This window comes from Salvelinus namaycush, chromosome 12, assembly GCF_016432855.1.
Source record: "Salvelinus namaycush isolate Seneca chromosome 12, SaNama_1.0, whole genome shotgun sequence".
Lineage (NCBI taxonomy): Eukaryota > Metazoa > Chordata > Actinopteri > Salmoniformes > Salmonidae > Salvelinus > Salvelinus namaycush.
Window position 1 is genome coordinate 43,856,803 of NC_052318.1, and position 9,638 is coordinate 43,866,440.

A 9,638-nucleotide genomic window follows, 5' to 3' on the forward strand; every position below is an offset into this window, starting at 1 on the left:
ACGACCGTTCCACATGTGCATGTTCATTAATTGTTCATGGTTCATTGAACAAGCATGGGAAACAGTGTTTAAACCCTTTACAATGAAGATCTGTGAAGTTATTTAGATTTTTACAAATTATCTTTGAAAGACAGGGTCCTGAAAAAGGGACGTTTCTTTTTTTGCTGAGTTTATGTATGCATGTATGTATGTATCAATGCATGCATGCATGGACCTATCCCATTTAAATAGGTGATAACATATAGCTTGCTGGCTGTAAGCCCCCTTGTGTTCTCGAGAGCTATTATGGACCAAACAAAGCTCGCTTGTGTTAGCTGCAAACGTTAGATGTGTAACATTTAATTAACCTTTATTTAACTAGGCAAGTCAGTTAATTAACAACACATTCTTATTTACAATGACGGCCTACCCCGGCCAACGCTGGGCCAATTGTGCGACGCCATGGGACTCCCAATCACGGCCGGATGTTATTAACAGTTAACTTACCTAGATAGCTAACTGCAACATTGTCGTTGACCTCTCAAAATGGGGTCAATATGTTACGTTTTTTGTATATTAATATGCTATATGGCACTGGGTTCGAATAATTGTAAATAACAAAGCTAGCAAACTACTCGAAATACGCACCATGATTTCCACTAGTTACCACAGCCGCAAAATTGGCCATATTGTAAAAAGGCTGCTGTCTATTCATTCAATAGCGCTGGCTGGCTAACGTTACAGTACTTCCGGTCATGGTGCCAAGGCTCTGAGTCGCTAGCTATAACCAAAATGTCTCATCTATCTGTGCTACTACCAGCTTCCTGCTAGATAGCTACTTGGTTTATGCTTTGTCTCTTAACTGTAGCTATTGACTACAGCCAAAACCAAAGTATGTTGTCTAGGAAATCTAATCACAAGCAGTCGAAAGTGAAGTCAATATTATGATACAATTAAAAGATTGTCGTTGCTGAACTGTGATGCACGTAGCTATATATGCTAAAACATTCCCAACAATGAACAGAAGGGGGTATAGCTCAGTGGTAGAGCATTTGACTGCAGATCAAGAGGTCCCCGGTTCAAATCCGGGTGCCCCCTCTTTTTTGTTTTCTGGCACGTGTGAATTTGAGCCCTAGTTATTGACATTTCTGGTTGTCCATGGATGTTTCAATAAAAAAAATTCACAACAGTACGGTCGAAGAAAATAGGTCGTTTAATTGCACAATCATTGTGGCTTTAGAAGAGTCCAAAAAGCAACCAATCTATATGGCAACAACACATTTATAATATTGTAGCCATCCAATATATATTTTTAAAGTTATGGTGGTGAATAACAAAAACAAAGGACATGATCATCTTGGTCAATAAAAGGTTAACACAACATCAACAGCAATCTTTTATACAAATGTAATAATGGTGACCATCAATGATCATACAATTACACAAAATGCAGTGTGAAATATCACTCAGGACAGTGAAAACAGATGCTTCTGCATAATGGTCTTGTCAATAAAACGGCCATATTCCAGGCCCAGTAAAGTGAGCTGTGACAAGGTCTGTCTGGCTCAAACCACATTTTATATTTGATCGTCTATACGAGTGTTGGTACATCCACTTAGCAGTCCTGGTCACACAGTACTTCTTCCTTGCATTTAATCTCCATCAACAAGCAAGCAGAAGTCCAAGGCACTTTCTGTATTGAAATAGCTAGTGTCTCTTCCCTTTCTTTTCACAATGTTGATCAGAGTTCATCCTTCTCCAGGCTGGAATCATCTCTTTGAGGCTCTTGCTGACAGCTGCAAAGGGCACTCTGGTCAGATGGCTGGGGAACCAGCTTCATGTCTGGATGCAGTGTGGGCTGGTTGGTCTGACGCTCAGAGTACATCTATTATGGAAGAAGACAACTTTCCTAGCTGCGTTTCTTTTTCTCATACACAGTACAGTATCTGAGTTGACACTGCAGTAAAAGTATCAATGATAATAATAGTACCTTAATTTATCTGAGCTGATTTAGCATTGGCATGCATAGCAAATAAAGACAATTACCCGTAGAACACTGTAATAGTAACAGTACAATCTGTTAGGTTGTACGAGCTGTCGTACAATCGTCTGGCCTGCTTTAGCTATCGCTTGTGTTTCATCATCATTCCCCTGTAGGGGAAAATAAAGAAATCCATATCTTAATCAAATATCCACAAAAACCTGGCTAGATCCTATTCATTACAACATGCATTTGCATTTCAAGTATCCCAAAATGTACATGGTAGCAAATACATATTGATTCAAACATTGGCACTCTTTCTCTTTCATACCGTTGCCCACTCAATCTTTTGGATGAGGTCAGAGACTCCTCTTCACGGGGATGTAGTGGGTGCCTGGCTTCAGGTGGGTGTAGAAATGCTTGTAATTTTATTAATTCTGCTTCAGCACCAGGCTGTTCCCCAGCATCAGCTAAGGGAACCTGTAAGGAGCCACTGTGCCATTAACATTCACCGGATACTTAAACTGTAAATGGGAAAGGGCTGTATATTACGCCACGGTGTGAAAGTTTAGAATTCACTTTTATTTTATTGTGGCTACCAATTTTTATTTTTGGGAACCTGCTGGCTTTGGGTGGAATGTTCAGAATGTTCCCCCACCTTGAAGAAGTCAAAGAATCCAACAAGATTTGCTTTGCCCAGATCCTTCTCCCTTTCCCTGAAAAAGAACCAGCCAGTTATTCTGGCGTCTCACAGCTCTGGGTTTTTCTTGGACAGAGTGACCAGGTGTAGGCGCTTTTCACGACTGTCCCGGCCACAGAATAAGGCTTGTTCTGTTTTGTTGGACCAAGGGGGACCTAGAGGCCAAGGAAACGGAGTAATGTGCATGTGAGTAATGAGGTGTAAGTAAGCAGAATTAGCTCAAGAGAGAATGTAAGAAGTAATGTGTCTTACCTGTGTTGCCCTGGACTGACAGCAGGTCATTGGAAATGCCCCTCAGGGTCTCCAGGGTGGAGTGAGTGTTGTCATAGGTGGGGAGGATGATGTCTCGGGCGTCTGTGGAACCACATCAGAAGATGATTGGAACAGCCCCAGGAATGTCATCTGCTTCCTTGTTTCCATTGGCCAGTCTCCCACATTGATGTAAAATTCCATATCAGGAAACCTCACCTCATATTGAAAATATGTTATGTGAATTTCTGGTGAGGGGCAAATAAGTACCATCGGACAGTTAAGAAAGGACCATGATCATACTTATTGATGAAAGGACAGAGACCAGCACACACAAACTCACCTATAACTAATAGTGCACACAGTTTTACCTTACTGCATAGTGAGAGGAACATTTCATCAGAGAACTAGTTAAATAAAGGTTACATTTTTTATTTTATTCGAAAAAATTATCTTGATGTCAATGTATTTTCCCAGGGAGCAGCGGTACACCTGGTTGTCGATTACAGCATAGTGAATGAGACATCCTCTGTTGGAGAACCGACGGGGAACCTCCTGTAGGAGGCGCTGCAGGGCAATGAAGGGGAAGGCACTGAAGTCTGAACAAATACTGAAATTACAATCGAAATTACTGATAGCCTCTTATCTATTTACTCGCCCCCCCCCCCCCCCCCCCCCCCCCCCCCTTATGCCATGGTTTGTACATCTCAATTGTCAGTAAAAAAACACATTTGTTTAAGCAAATCAGCCATATCAGCTATGTTTTTTTTTAAAGGCAGTAAAAGTGGCTGAATTAGGGTTGCCAACTTTCTCACTACCAAATAAGGGACAAAAGGTGGCGTGCCAGTGCACGGTCACACGGCGGTGTGGGTATGGTGTTATGGGAATTAATAAACAGTGTATATTCATAGTCTTATTATTATTAGAAAGGAACCATCGCCTCTGTCCAGGGGAAGGTGGATGCGGACATGCTGCTTCTGAACGAGTCTTTACCTGCATGTAAAGAGGAGATCAAAAGTAGTTAAATCACCTCGATTATAGGAACAAGAACATAACCGTAGGGACAATTGGAGTAATGTTCAGCCCGCAAATATTAGGCTCTATAGGGGAATAAAGGGGTGCCCAATCGTATACATTGTTTAAGACGTTAAGAGTTACATTTTGTGCATCAATAAAACATAGGCTACAGCAACAAAAACAAGTAGTTTATTTGATGACAAACTCCCCATTGTATGAGATCTCAATTGATCTTGGGGTGAAATAGCTTCAAAGGGATGAGTTACTAAACAGTTTCCCCAAAAATAACTTTAGTAAGGGACTGACCAGCAGATGAAGGAATGAAATTCATGAAATAATTGACATAGACAAAGAGCCTCATCCTCTCCCACTGCCAACCACTGAGCTTCCTCTCACTACAATATATCACCATATTATCAACATGGATTCAATAAATGTACAGATTCATTATTTGTTTTATTAATGTTTTTCAACTATAAATACATAGGCCAATAAGAAATGATTTTCACAAAAACATTAAATATCTGCACAATGTTACTCAAAACGGTCACCCTTTGTTAGAGTATTGACTCTTTCTCCCAATCATCACTGCTCAAGTAGTACTCTCCATCTGTAGTTGTATCTGAGTCATACTCCTCAAAGTCTGACAAACTGGAGCTAGTGATGGGCAGTAGTTCCATGGGGCCTTGAATGACTTGCAACTTCTGATCAATGATAAGTGAGTTTAAAATCTCTGTGTGCCAAGTCGATGACTCATTGAACCGTAGAGGCATAGGCAATGTCAGGCTCTTGCTGTCTGTTTTTATTAGACTAATATAGGTTCTCTGAGTGCTAGAGAAAGCTCTGGAAAGGGTCCTGGGTGGGCGATCAAGGTCCCCTGGCCCTCTGATATCCTCCAGACTCCTTAGGTACCTTGTGGGGGCCATATCAGTTCCTGTGGAGATGCGCCTGTTTCTTGATGTTCGGTTTGAGTAAATGTTGGTGACAGAGATGGAGCGGCCATGTTTCAGGCCAAAATCAGTAGTGGTTGGAGAGTTGTTGGAGTATGAGAGCTGTGTGGGTTTAAAACAGGCAGTTCTACTATTATCTGATCTACTGTCCTTACCCATTGAGCTAGAGAAGACATCTTCATTCTTTGTGTTGAGGCTAAAATGACTGGTTCTAGAACTTCCAGAGTCCTTATGGGATTGACTACCAAAATAGGGTGAATGTGGAGGATTTGTTCTACTTAATTCTTCTTTTGACAGCGATGGGTTTCCATTTTTCTCAGTTGATATTGTGTTCCTCTCTTTATCATGAATATCTAACTGTGCATTCTTGGATGTTAATTTAACTGTGGATATTGTCAGCCCATTGCAGCCTCTGTTTTGTTGTCTTAGATGACCTGCCACATTACGTTGAAGGTCAATGGGTTTCAGCACTTCTTTGACCTCTGGAGACCTCTTCCCTGTCCGTCTATTCTCACTGATGACACTAGCTCCCTCAAGTGTTGATGGCACCGTTTTCCCCTTTCTACCAAACAACACACTCTTTTCCTCAATGCGTTTGCTACTGAATATCAGTCTGAGGCGATTCAGTATCTGATCTACTTTCCGGTTGCTTCTGTAACCAGTGGGCTCTTTTTCAGTCCTATCAGAGATAAGAGTTGCGTCCTGAGCAGGCAGACCCAAGTTATTCTTTCTAATCTGAGATGCAAACAAATCCTTATTTGAAGTCTGACATTTAAATCCACTGATATTATGTATTTCACTATCAATAATCTCTGAACCAGTCACTTTTATTTTTTCCCCTATCATCAACTGTTTTGTGTCTGCTGGGGCACTGTGTGTACCACCATAGGATCTGGTGAGATCAGTCATATGATCTGGTGAAACTGGGGGGCTGTGAAGATGTGACTGAAGCCCGTGAGAGGCCCTGGAGCTGAGGCTGGAGAGAGAATGAGTCTTAACTGCCAGACTGGGACCTGTGTCATATACACCTGAATAATATGCATGGTGCTTGAACATTCTTTGGTTATTAGATTGAACGGAGGCATTCGTCTGCAGAATCCTCTGTTGGCTGATGGCTTTTGATAAACCAACCTGGGCTGCTAAGTTATGCTGCTTCGCCAACATGTTGATTCTCTCAGAAGATGACATCCATCTTGTGTTACTGGGTGGCGAGTAGGGGGAGTGATTGTCACCAGCTGTATCCATAGATACAGCCTTGGTTAAATGTCTATCAAGTGACTTGGACCTGTTAGGGTATTTTGGTCTCTCAGTTGCTGTATCTAAAGTGTTCTTAGACATGGGGAGAGAGTTAAATATCAAAGATGAGCTTAATCTGGTCCTACATCCAAGAGGGTAATGAGACAGTGTAGTACGAGGCAGGATTCTGTTGAGGCTCTGGGGTGGGAAACATTGTAGGTCAGAGGCAGGGAACAAGGTGAGATGACTACTTGAAATGTGCTGTCTCAAGGTGACTGGACTCTCTCGGTGGTCAGAGGAGGAGGGGAGGCCGGAGGGGAGGTTGGAGGGGAGGTCGGAGGAGAGGTTGGAAGGGAGGACGGAGGTGATGTTGGAGGAGAGGCCGGAGGCTTCAGCCTGGGTCTCTACATAGTGGGAGGTGGGCAGTGTGGTGGAGCTGCTTGGTCTTAGCAAGGAGAACATTCCTGGTGACTCCACACTCCATGGCCTGATCAAGGACAAATAGCGAGCTGGTGTTACGGCCCGACCAGAGGCCTTCTGAAGCTGGCTCCTCTTCAAGTTAGAAGACTGAAGTTTTGGTGGTTCATGTGAGCTGTGAAAGGGAATGTTCGTAACCTCAGGGGAAAGACTCTCCACAGTGTCAGTCCTGGGCAGGGACTGCTCTTGAGGTGCAAGGAAGGGGCAGGAGATGTCAGAGTGGTGGGGGCGGATGGGGCAGCTACATATGTTCCGATTTGGGCTAAAGGGAATAGGCGTTTTCAATTCAGCTGACGGTTGGATGTTTTCTCCTTTCCGAGGGTTAGATGTAGGATCCTCATGCTTCACTGGTGGGTGTCTGGCTGACTGTGGTGCTGACGCTGGTCCAGTCACTCCAGAACTTTCTTGGTCCTCTCTCTGATTCTGACCTATGGCTGACCATTGAAGAGAACAAGATTGGTACATTGACCTTTGACACAGTTGTTCACATTTTTATTAACCATTTATTTGCTAGGAAACCAGCCTCTTTGAGAGACATAATCTAATTTCTTTACTAAGTATGTGTATACATTGAGTGTACAAAATATTAAGAACACCCCCCCTCAATTTGTCAGGCATGGACTCTACAAGGTGTCGAAAGCGTTCCACAGGGATGCTGGCCCATTTTGACTCCAATGCTTCCCACAGTTCTGTCAAGTTGTCTGGATGTCCTTTGGGTGGTGGACCATTATTGATACACACAGGAAACTGTTGAGCATGAATACCCCAGCAGCATATTGCAGTTCTTGACACAAACTCGTGCGCCTGGCACCTACTACCATACCCCGTTCAAAGGCACTAAAATGTTTTTTTACCCTCTGAATGGCACACATACACAATCCATGTCTCAATTGTCTCAAGGCTTAAAAATCCTTTAACCTGTCGCCTCCCCTTCATCTACACTGATTGAAGTGGATTTAACAAGTGACATCAATAAGGGATCATAGCTTTCACCTGGTTAGTCAATGTCATGGAAAGAGCAGGTGTTCTTAATGTTTCGTACACTCAGTGCATATCAAATCAAGGATAACAGAAGTAACCACATCTAAACATATATGGCTCCATTTGTGTGTACATGAGTTACAGAATGCTCAAGTGAACTGTTTAAGTGTCTGTTTCACTCCCCGTCCAAACTAGGAGCCACCATAGCTGCAATCATAACACACAGTTTACTATCTGTCCTTTAGTAAAGAACCAGAGGAGGACTGAAGCCATTACACACCTGTGGAGCTCTCCTGCTTTCCACCTGTTTCCAGTAGATCTGTTCTCCTCTTCCCTGTTTCACCCTCAGGGAAGACAGCAGGTCCAATCACCTGTAAATGAGAGTGAGTGAGTGAGTGAGAGAGAGAGTTTAAGTATGCAAATCATGTCTATTTTTAGACATCACCTGCTATGCTTGGTGCAACATACAATAGAGGGATTTGAATCAATATTTGCATTTAACCTTTGATCCATGAGTTCATCAAAAGCTATGGGCCAATCTCATAATAACTCAACAATAAGTGCAACTCCCAATTAATCAATATTTTGGTTAATCAAATAAATGTGGTTGTGAATGCAAACATGCTATCAAGCTAAATTACATGACAGAGAGATATAGGAGAATAGGTTAGAATATGTTCTCAAGAACTGTCACAAGCCGCTGAGTTTACCCAAGCGTGTGTCATAGGCATGCAAACCTGCTGAGGGTACACCCAAGCTGTTGAAAAGGCTCCCTGAATGGGGTGTGTGAAATACGACAACTTTGATGCAGTGCGGAAAGCAATACTTTACAAGGAGATTATAGGCCCAAAGGTGAGGGGAACACCCAGGCACTGGTTACTACACACCTACTGAGGGCCTTATGCACTAGTCTGTACCTTATTAGACTCCACTGAGTCCTCTGTGTGCACCTCCTTGGTGAGCTCCTCCTCTGTGTGCACCTCCTTGGTGAGCTCCTCCTCTGTGTGCACCTCCTTGGTGAGCTCCTCCTCTGTGTGCACCTCCTTGGTGAGCTCCTCCTCTGTGTGCACCTCCTTGGTGAGCTCCTCCTCTGTGTGCACCTCCTTGGTGAGCTCCTCCTCTGTGTGCACCTCCTTGGTGAGCTCCTCCTTTGTGTGCACCTCCTTGGTGAGCTCCTCCTCTGTGTGCACCTCCTTGTTAGGCACCTCTGCAAGCTCACCTATTTGCTCCTCCACATGCTTTGCCTCAGTACTCTTGTCTTCGCAGCTTTGTCCTCCAGGAGAGGGGACGTTGCTAACCCTAGGGGATGGGGATGAGCCTGCATTAGAATATCACTGTACCCTAATTTCATCCTCTGAAGGCTGTTGTAACAGTAATCTGCATGTTTCCACCATGTTTGTAAGTGTACTAGCTACTTATTTGTTACAAAGGCTCACCCATTGTTATGGCTGTTGTTTTTCGCTCCCGGGTCTCTGCTGCCCCTCAGAGGAAGCCTGAGGCTGAACATGGAACTGAGACGGGCTCGCAGAGTTGTATGTCTTCTGCTACCGTCATCCTTCCCTTTTATTGCTTTACTTCTCACAGTTTGCTGCTCTGTAGAATGACAACGTGTTGAAATATCACTCAGGACAAGCAGCAGTGAGTTACTAACTATCATAGCCAAAGATAAAGAGTAGGACTGTATGGGCTTGACTGACTTAACCTGACCCTGCAAAGATCATGAGTAGCAGCAATATCTACAGTTAGGTCACCAGTAGTGACCTAGTCATGCTCTCATTGGAGGAGTAGCAGATCAGATTCCATCTCTTACATCTTATTACTCATCACTTGTCCTAAGGGCAATTTCAGGCCATTTCTGGGTCAATGGCTCACCTTACATTTGGCATTTTAGTCATTTAGCAGACGCTCTTATCCAGAGCGATTTACAGTTGGTGCATTCATCTAAAGATAGCTAGGTGAGACAACCACATATCACAGTCGTAGTTAGTCCATTTTAACTCATTAAAGTAGTTATTAGCAAAGTCAGCGCTAGTAGTACAAGTGCAGATTTGTTTTTTACATTTTTTTG

The 9,638-nt window shown here is 43.3% G+C and overlaps 1 non-coding gene and 1 pseudogene across 1 annotated transcript; one reads left to right on the forward strand and one right to left on the reverse strand.

Annotated features, from left to right (window-relative positions):
* The first annotated feature begins 1,005 nt into the window (after positions 1 to 1,005).
* Positions 1,006 to 1,077, forward strand: trnac-gca. Its single transcript has one exon. It is a non-coding gene; the product is annotated as a tRNA-Cys (tRNA).
* Positions 1,078 to 1,720: 643 nt separating this feature from the next.
* On the reverse strand, positions 1,721 to 9,077 carry LOC120057577 (annotated as a pseudogene).
* Between the last annotated feature and the right edge of the window lie 561 nt (positions 9,078 to 9,638).